The 7,273-nt window shown below is 38.8% G+C and overlaps 1 protein-coding gene across 1 annotated transcript in view; it reads right to left on the reverse strand.

Moving 5' to 3' along the window:
- Positions 1-6,981, reverse strand: part of akap13 (A-kinase anchoring protein 13) — a 124,259-nt gene extending 117,278 nt beyond the window's left edge. Inside the window, exon 1 of the mRNA XM_083915365.1 lies at positions 6,873-6,981. The gene's annotated coding sequence lies outside the window, so the exon portion shown is untranslated. The remainder of the gene's footprint in view (positions 1-6,872) is intronic.
- Positions 6,982-7,273: the final 292 nt, after the last annotated feature.

Below are 7,273 nucleotides of genomic sequence, written 5' to 3' on the forward strand. Positions count from 1 at the left end.
AGAGCACAGTGGAAATATGGGTAAAAGAAAATGTATCAAGAAGTGGGGCTTCACAGGTAAGGGGGTAAGGAGAGATAGGCCTTTTTATATGTACGTGGACCGGGCGCAGGAGAGTTTTTACCTGCAGCACAGACTCCGTCAGTTGCATTGCGTGTTTTTTCACCTGTTGCGCATCCCACACAGCACATGGAGTTTGGCCATAAGCTTCAGTGTTAACCGCAGGTACTCAACAAAGAGAACCAGTTTTTTTTGTTTGTGACACATGCTCCATACTTTATGAAGGGGGCCCAAATTTTACACATGAAGATCAGTTTAATCATCATACGGAGTGTCCCACAACGTGTGAAAACAGTTGTTACAATGATGTCATCGGGCGTATAAATACTAGGGACTAAAAGTCAGGATATGTCAGCCTCTGCCTTCTTGTTTTTGAAATGTTAATGAGTGAATCCTCCATGTTCCACCTTTCAGAAACGTATCAGGTTCCTCTTCATACCGTAATAACCCAACCAGTAGTTTAAGTAGAAGGCCTGAGTTCACAGCTTTAACAAACTGGATTTCGAGGAAATGTGTGTGCAGAAATAAAATTTGTAATTTCCCATAAGCAGAGGCCAATTACAACTTAATTTAACAGCAGAATATTTGCTCACACACATTAACAAAACCATTAAGAGTCAGACTAGTCAGACGTTGATACTAAAGGTGCATCACAGACAAACTCAGCCCTGCAGAATATTATCAAATCAAATACAAGAGAGAAAACCTTTAGAATCATTGTGTAAATTCCTAGAATCAATGTGTAAATTCCTACATAATAAAGCTGTTGTTTAGTTGACATCACCACCTACAATCTAAGAGCTGCTTGTTTAGTTTTACGTCTCACTGTCAACTGAAACTACCTACCAACTTTAAAAGCAGCAAATGAAGGCATCAATGCAAACTTTACCTTCAGTCGATCTAATGACGACGGCGGTGAGCTGACTCCTTCAGGTGCACATTCATTTCATTTTAAGTCCATCAGAGAGAGCAGGTGTGTTTATACTAGGCAGGTATCCTGAGTAGCAGGCATGCAGGCTCTCAGCACACTGATTACACTGAGCTAAATATGGCTTTGTGCTAACACAGACAGTAGGCAGATCAAACCCTGATGTCAGAGGGGAGAGGCGGAGCCTACAGGCCACAGGTCAGGTGTCTGCTACTACTGCAATGGTGGAACTGCAGCTATCCTGCCACAGCTTTCTCAACATATCCAAATTAAAAGTGTTGGAGAATGTGCAGATAAGCTACTCCCATTTATTTATCAATCAGACTACATAATCAGCAGTGGTGAGAGTGTTATGCTAGGATAATATAAAGAGATGGGCTTTCGTGCCATGGTAACAGCTGCTCATGTTGTTGCTACACTATAAGAACATTCAATAAAGTTTAAGCCGTAAATTCAAAATGTTACTTAAGGTAAAGTTACAACAATTGGTTGATTACTTGATTAGTCCATTGACAGAAAGTCAGAAACAATTTGGATAATTGATTCATTACGTCAAGTGAAAAACATGTTTTCAATTTTTTGACAGGTTCAAGTTCTCAGATATATAGTAGCGTGCTTTTCTTGGTCTTACATGATAGTTAATTGAATATTGGTGGGATTTTTACTGTTAACATATTTGTCACCGTTGATTAGGATAGCAAATAGCAGCATAACATACTTAAGTATCAAAAGTATCTAAAGTACTCATTACGACTAGTGGTCCCTGTTGGTGCATAAGTATGCAAGCAATACTTTAATGCTGCAGCTGGTGGCGCTTATTCAAACTTTTTTCATAGTGGGTATTTTAATCTATCACAATGTACCATATTTTATAAGATTATCATTTTGCATGTTCAATCTTAAACTGCAAAACAACTAATAACTAGCTGTCATATAATTATAGCAGAGTGGAAAACGTACACCATTTACCTCAGAAATGTAGTGGAGTAGTAGTAGAGTATAAAGTATAAGTTATAAGTATAAAGTAGCATCAAATGGAAAATACTCAATTACAACTGAATGTATGTAGAGTTTGTGTTACTTGTAAATGTACCTGTTTACTTTTACACCACTACAGCTGACTTCTTTTTTTAAGTTGATAGAATAGAGTCGCACTATTTGAAACTTGTTAAAAATGTACTGTACTGAGGTCTACAGCAGATGCTCTCCAATATCACTATCTAATGAAGTCATAAAATGCCCCAAAAAAATCATTTTCAAAATGTACACCGCACCAGACTGAATAGATTTCTTATCAGCAGCAGAGATGAGTCTTTGTGTTTAAGAAGTCTGAAAATGTCTTCAAACTTGTCTCACTGCAGACAAAGGCTCAGTTGCCTTCTTTATACCTGGTTTAAATGTACCTCGCATGCACATGGCTGGATTCCATTCTCAAGAGTATACTTCCTCCAGATAGCTTTGAACCCAATAGTAAATACCCCAGCTGGTTTGTTCTCTATCCATCCTGACAATCCAGTTTTTGCAAGTATCTATTTGCATTGTTGTATTTAAGCCCCCCGGTTTTCTGTTTGTTTTGTGATTGCTTTCTCGTGGGTCGGCACGCAAATATTTATTTCTGTCCATATGGAGACTTCTAATATTTACACATTGTTGTTTTTGCAAAGAAATGCAACCAGACCACTTCCTGAGGACATTTTAAATTATCAGGCCTGTGTGTGATTACACTTTATGCGTAAGATCCAATACATGCAGCAACAGTACAGAGCAATAAGCCTCAACACTTTTTTGATATGAACCAAAATGTATCTGTAGCAGCACAAGGTGTCAAAAACAGTCAGATACATGACGTAGGGATCAAATGTCTGGTCAGATTTGTCTTATTGTTTACTAATTCTTTGATCAGAATTTTGATTTAAATAAACATTCTTAGACTGTGGTATTGTTTTAGTATTGATAGCAAAATTGTTTTATTATATCATCACTATTATCCCCAAATAATTCCCATTATAATTAAGGATGTCAAAAGTATCGGCCCTTAGATACTTTTACGATAACATAGTTTTAAAACGATGAAATGTAATTAAACATTCGGTAAAACTAGTCCCATCCCAGTACGACCCTCTGTGAAACATATGTTGTTATACTGTCATATCCCGTCAATATGTAGCTTCCACATATTTTTGAGCATGGAGGCGCCTAAAGAAGCGCTAATCACATTTTTTAGATAATCGATTCTGTCCTTTAGTTTCATGTTTACTTCATTTTTGTGATATCAGGAAGCTACGTAGCACGCACATGGTGACAAGGAGGTGACGTAGTGCATAAATCAAGTGACCCCTCCCACTCCTGGTAGAATACAGGGATTTGTCAATCCCGTGCGAATTAGCAATTTTTATATTACAGATGTCCTGAGGTGAGACTATTTTACCCACATCCCCACATGAAACTAATCCAGTCCGAATAGGGCTTAAGACTGTTGCTGTGAAGTACCCTTCTGCCATCTGGAAGCAACTTTTTTTGTACCAGCACTGTATGCAGTCTGTTAGACTGTTAATTTTGTGTGCCTTGGACTTTTTTTTCCTTTTTGTCATGGTATATAAAGAGGTATTGTGTATATTTATTACACATTTATTATTATTATTATATATTTTATTTTATATTTTAATACCAGTATTGTATCGCAGTTTAGAATTCAGGTATCCTGACAACCTTAATACATTGACCTATGGCACTGGTCCCAGGGTGGTCTTTCAAACCAGCATACCGTCGACCCGCTCCACATTTTCCTTTGAGAGATTTATAAGCAGATCATACACTTTATTTCAAGACAAACTTCTGGCTGGCAAAGTTGGCCAATTTTTTTTAGAAAGACGATGTAGCACCACAGGCACAGTAACAATTAATAACAAAGTCAGCCTGATAAGTCCCAGGAGGAAAGAGACACCACTCCGGGGCACAAAATGTGTACAAGCTGCAGAGATGGCTGCTGTTTTGGAACAGCGAGTGCGGCTTCTGTTTGGCGTGCTGAGAGGATTCCAGTCTTAATAAAAACTGAGTCAAGGCCTTATTGTGAATATCAGCAAGGAATTCAGCTGTCGCCCTCCCAGGCATACAAAACCCATTCCGCATCAAGAACTAGTACCTGTAAGACGCTGCTTCCATTCTATAGTAAATACAGTATAATTACAAGGCTGACAACGTGAATATCCTCCATCATCATTAAATTAGGGGGTTTGTGAAGATGAGAAATCGGCTGGGTTCAGCTTGGAGCCAGCAGAATCCTCATGGTAATTTATAGTACTCTCAATGGGAGGCCAACTCCTTTCGTTTGTCTCGTGGACCGGAGCTAAATACTTATTTCTGATGGGGAAGGCTAAGCCTAAGGTTTGCTGCAAGAGACACAGAGAGTGGACTAGTAAGATTTGGTTCAGTCAAGGCATTGTGTAGTCTCCTGATAGTCTTGGGAATGAAATGCAATTGTTTATGGATGTTTGTCAATCTTAGAACTTAACCGTAACTTGGTCTGCTGCTGCTTCCTGATGTTTGCAATGCTGATGAAATTCTTGCTTTTATATTTTTTTTGCATATCAAGAAAGTCATAACAGACTTACATACCCAGTGATCAAAAACGTGACAAACACTCAGACAACATGCTGCTGTTAACAAGATTATATGACAGCAGCATTAACTATTACTTTAAAAAAAACGTCCTTCAAATTTTCTTTTAAGTCTGTAAAAACCACATACACTTCAGTGTGGAGAATTGTATTAGCTGAAATGTTGAGGAACCTACACTTTGTTAATGCACTTGATAATTGCCGTAACACATACTTAGAAAAAAAAATTCTTAAGGTCTCAGAAAGAGAGATTTTGAGGGAATATTGAATAAAGCCTAGAATGGCCCTTAAGAGCAGAATCAAGATGTGGCGAAGGAAGATTAATAATCTGGGTGGTTGGCGGTTCAAATCCAAGGACTTACTGGACACCATTCCCTCTATAGCTGTCCAAAGTCCTAATAAGCAAGGAACATAAAGCCAACAATCCCCAGTGGAGCTGCTCTGTAGCAGTTCCTAGTTTAAACTCATTTCCTGAGACATAAAAGTTAAAAATTAGCAAAGTGAAGTGATACCATAAATCAGACACGCCTTTGAGAAGAGTAAGAAAAGAGGTATTTCCTTCTTTTACACTGTCACCTCCTCTGCAAACGAAGAAAAGACAGATGACGCAGAAATGGCAGATGACGAGGCTGTCCACTAGACTAGAGTCAGATATACTGAGTCCACACTGACCGTAAGAATTCCCTGCAATGAGAGCGAGATGAACAGATGCTCAAAATCAGTGACTAAGAGGGTCTTACCACTACAGTATGCTGGAGGAGTGAAAAAAATTGGGTCCAGTCATTGTGATCCATACTCTCAGACAGAAATTAAACATTTCTGAGAGGGAGGAGGTAACAAAACAGGTTCAAGATCCTCAAACCCTTTCAGAAACGCTTTCACGTTCTGCTAGTTTTCCAAGGTTACAACTGAGGATCGTTTAAGATAAAATGTGTGAGATCCAATATTATTATCATGGGTGTAAATGTGGGTATTGAGGCAGCATAACGCATGCAATCATCAGATAGGTGTCATTTTTGAAGGACAATGGAAGGGTGGGTTTTACAGTCAGAACTCCCTCGCTTTTACAACTTGAAGGAAACCAGCTTTTTGAGTTTAACTCTCTGCCCTACTGAGCCTCTTCAATCGAGCTCTTCGTACACTGACTGGGATATGGTCCAGGTAATCCTGGAAGTGAAGATGTTGTGTTCCATGATGCGACTTCCGAGCAAAAGTATGGGTGCGTTACAATATGGGAAAACAAAGAGCAGCCATGTTTATGTGCCTGGTCCTTTGAACGTGTTTAAGTGGGTGAGGTCAAGCTCGTATAAATGAATTAGTAGGCTACTGTTTTCCTTTACACGTGTGCAGAACCTCCCACTACCACGCAAAATAGATCATGTGGAAATAAATGTCCTTGGAAAAAAAGAAGCCCCATAGAGATTGTGTGTCTGTGCTGCCACCAGCTTGATAATGATCGTATTGTGCTTAATGGGATGGTTATATAAGTTACTCACAACAGAGCTAGTGCAATCTGGACAGTTAAGACTGGGCAACATATCAACATTCATCATTTTGAATAAAAGGGATTTTAGAAAAATAAATAAACGAATACATTTAAATGTTTATTATTGTTTTTCATTGAGTGAGAAAATAAACAAATACATGAAAATACTTAGTATATTACTATTTTTAATAGTTTTCTTCTGCCCACAATTTGCATTATTTCATTAATTCCTCTTTATATTGATGAAATACTTGAGAATGGCAGCTTTAAATGATCTTACATGTCTGGTTTGACTTTATCACCACAGAGTGACTCAACATCACGTGATGAACATGCCCTTTAGTATAAAAATATATTAATATCAAGGTCTTCTGCTCGTAGTATCAATTATTTATCCATCTACTTTTTTCATAATGCATTTAATACTGTAATAGTAATAGGCATGGATTAAATGCCTTTAGTGTTTTTTTGTAATGGTACTTGCACACTTTACTTTTAAGTCCTCTAGTTTGAATATTAGGACGCGTTATTGTACTTTTGTTGCTGTTCTAGTATCATTTTACATTTGTATGGGATACTGAGTTCACAGAAACGTGAGAAGTTCCCACATTGGCCCTACAGGCTGTGAATGAGGATGTCATGGCTACCAAGCAACAAGTTAAACCCCAGCAGCCATTAAACAACTTCTCTCAATGTAAAACACCGCCGGAAGATACAAATGAACACCGGAGTCTCTTCGTGTCTACAGTTAACGACGGGCTACATCGTGAATGACGCCTCTTACCTTAAGCAGATGAAGCTCAGTGTGAAGAAGCAGCAGCAGCAGCAGCAGCTTTTGGACGCATAATATTCCTCCTGATGGGTGGATTCGCAGTGTTTTAAAGCGGGTCGAAATGTCCTGTTAAAAAGTTTGTCCAGTTGAGTGAAAGGGATGAGTGGTTGATGCGGGTCTCCCACTAGAGCGTGCCCGTCCACAAACAGCAGATTTGAGGGCACTTTCCTACAGTTGTTAGTGTTTCCCAGGACAACTCAGTGGGAGGAGTCTGCACGAGGGCTATTATAAACCCTATTTGCGCTGGGTCTGTTTGAGGAGTAGCCTACACTTTCTCACTAAGAGCAAGCACATGTTCAGACTTGAAGGAGGCCAAACTAACTAACTAACGCGTTTTTTTTACTTTTTTATTG

This window comes from Echiichthys vipera (genome assembly GCF_963691815.1).
Source record: "Echiichthys vipera genome assembly, chromosome: 1".
In the NCBI taxonomy this organism is placed as follows: Eukaryota; Metazoa; Chordata; class Actinopteri; order Perciformes; family Trachinidae; genus Echiichthys; species Echiichthys vipera.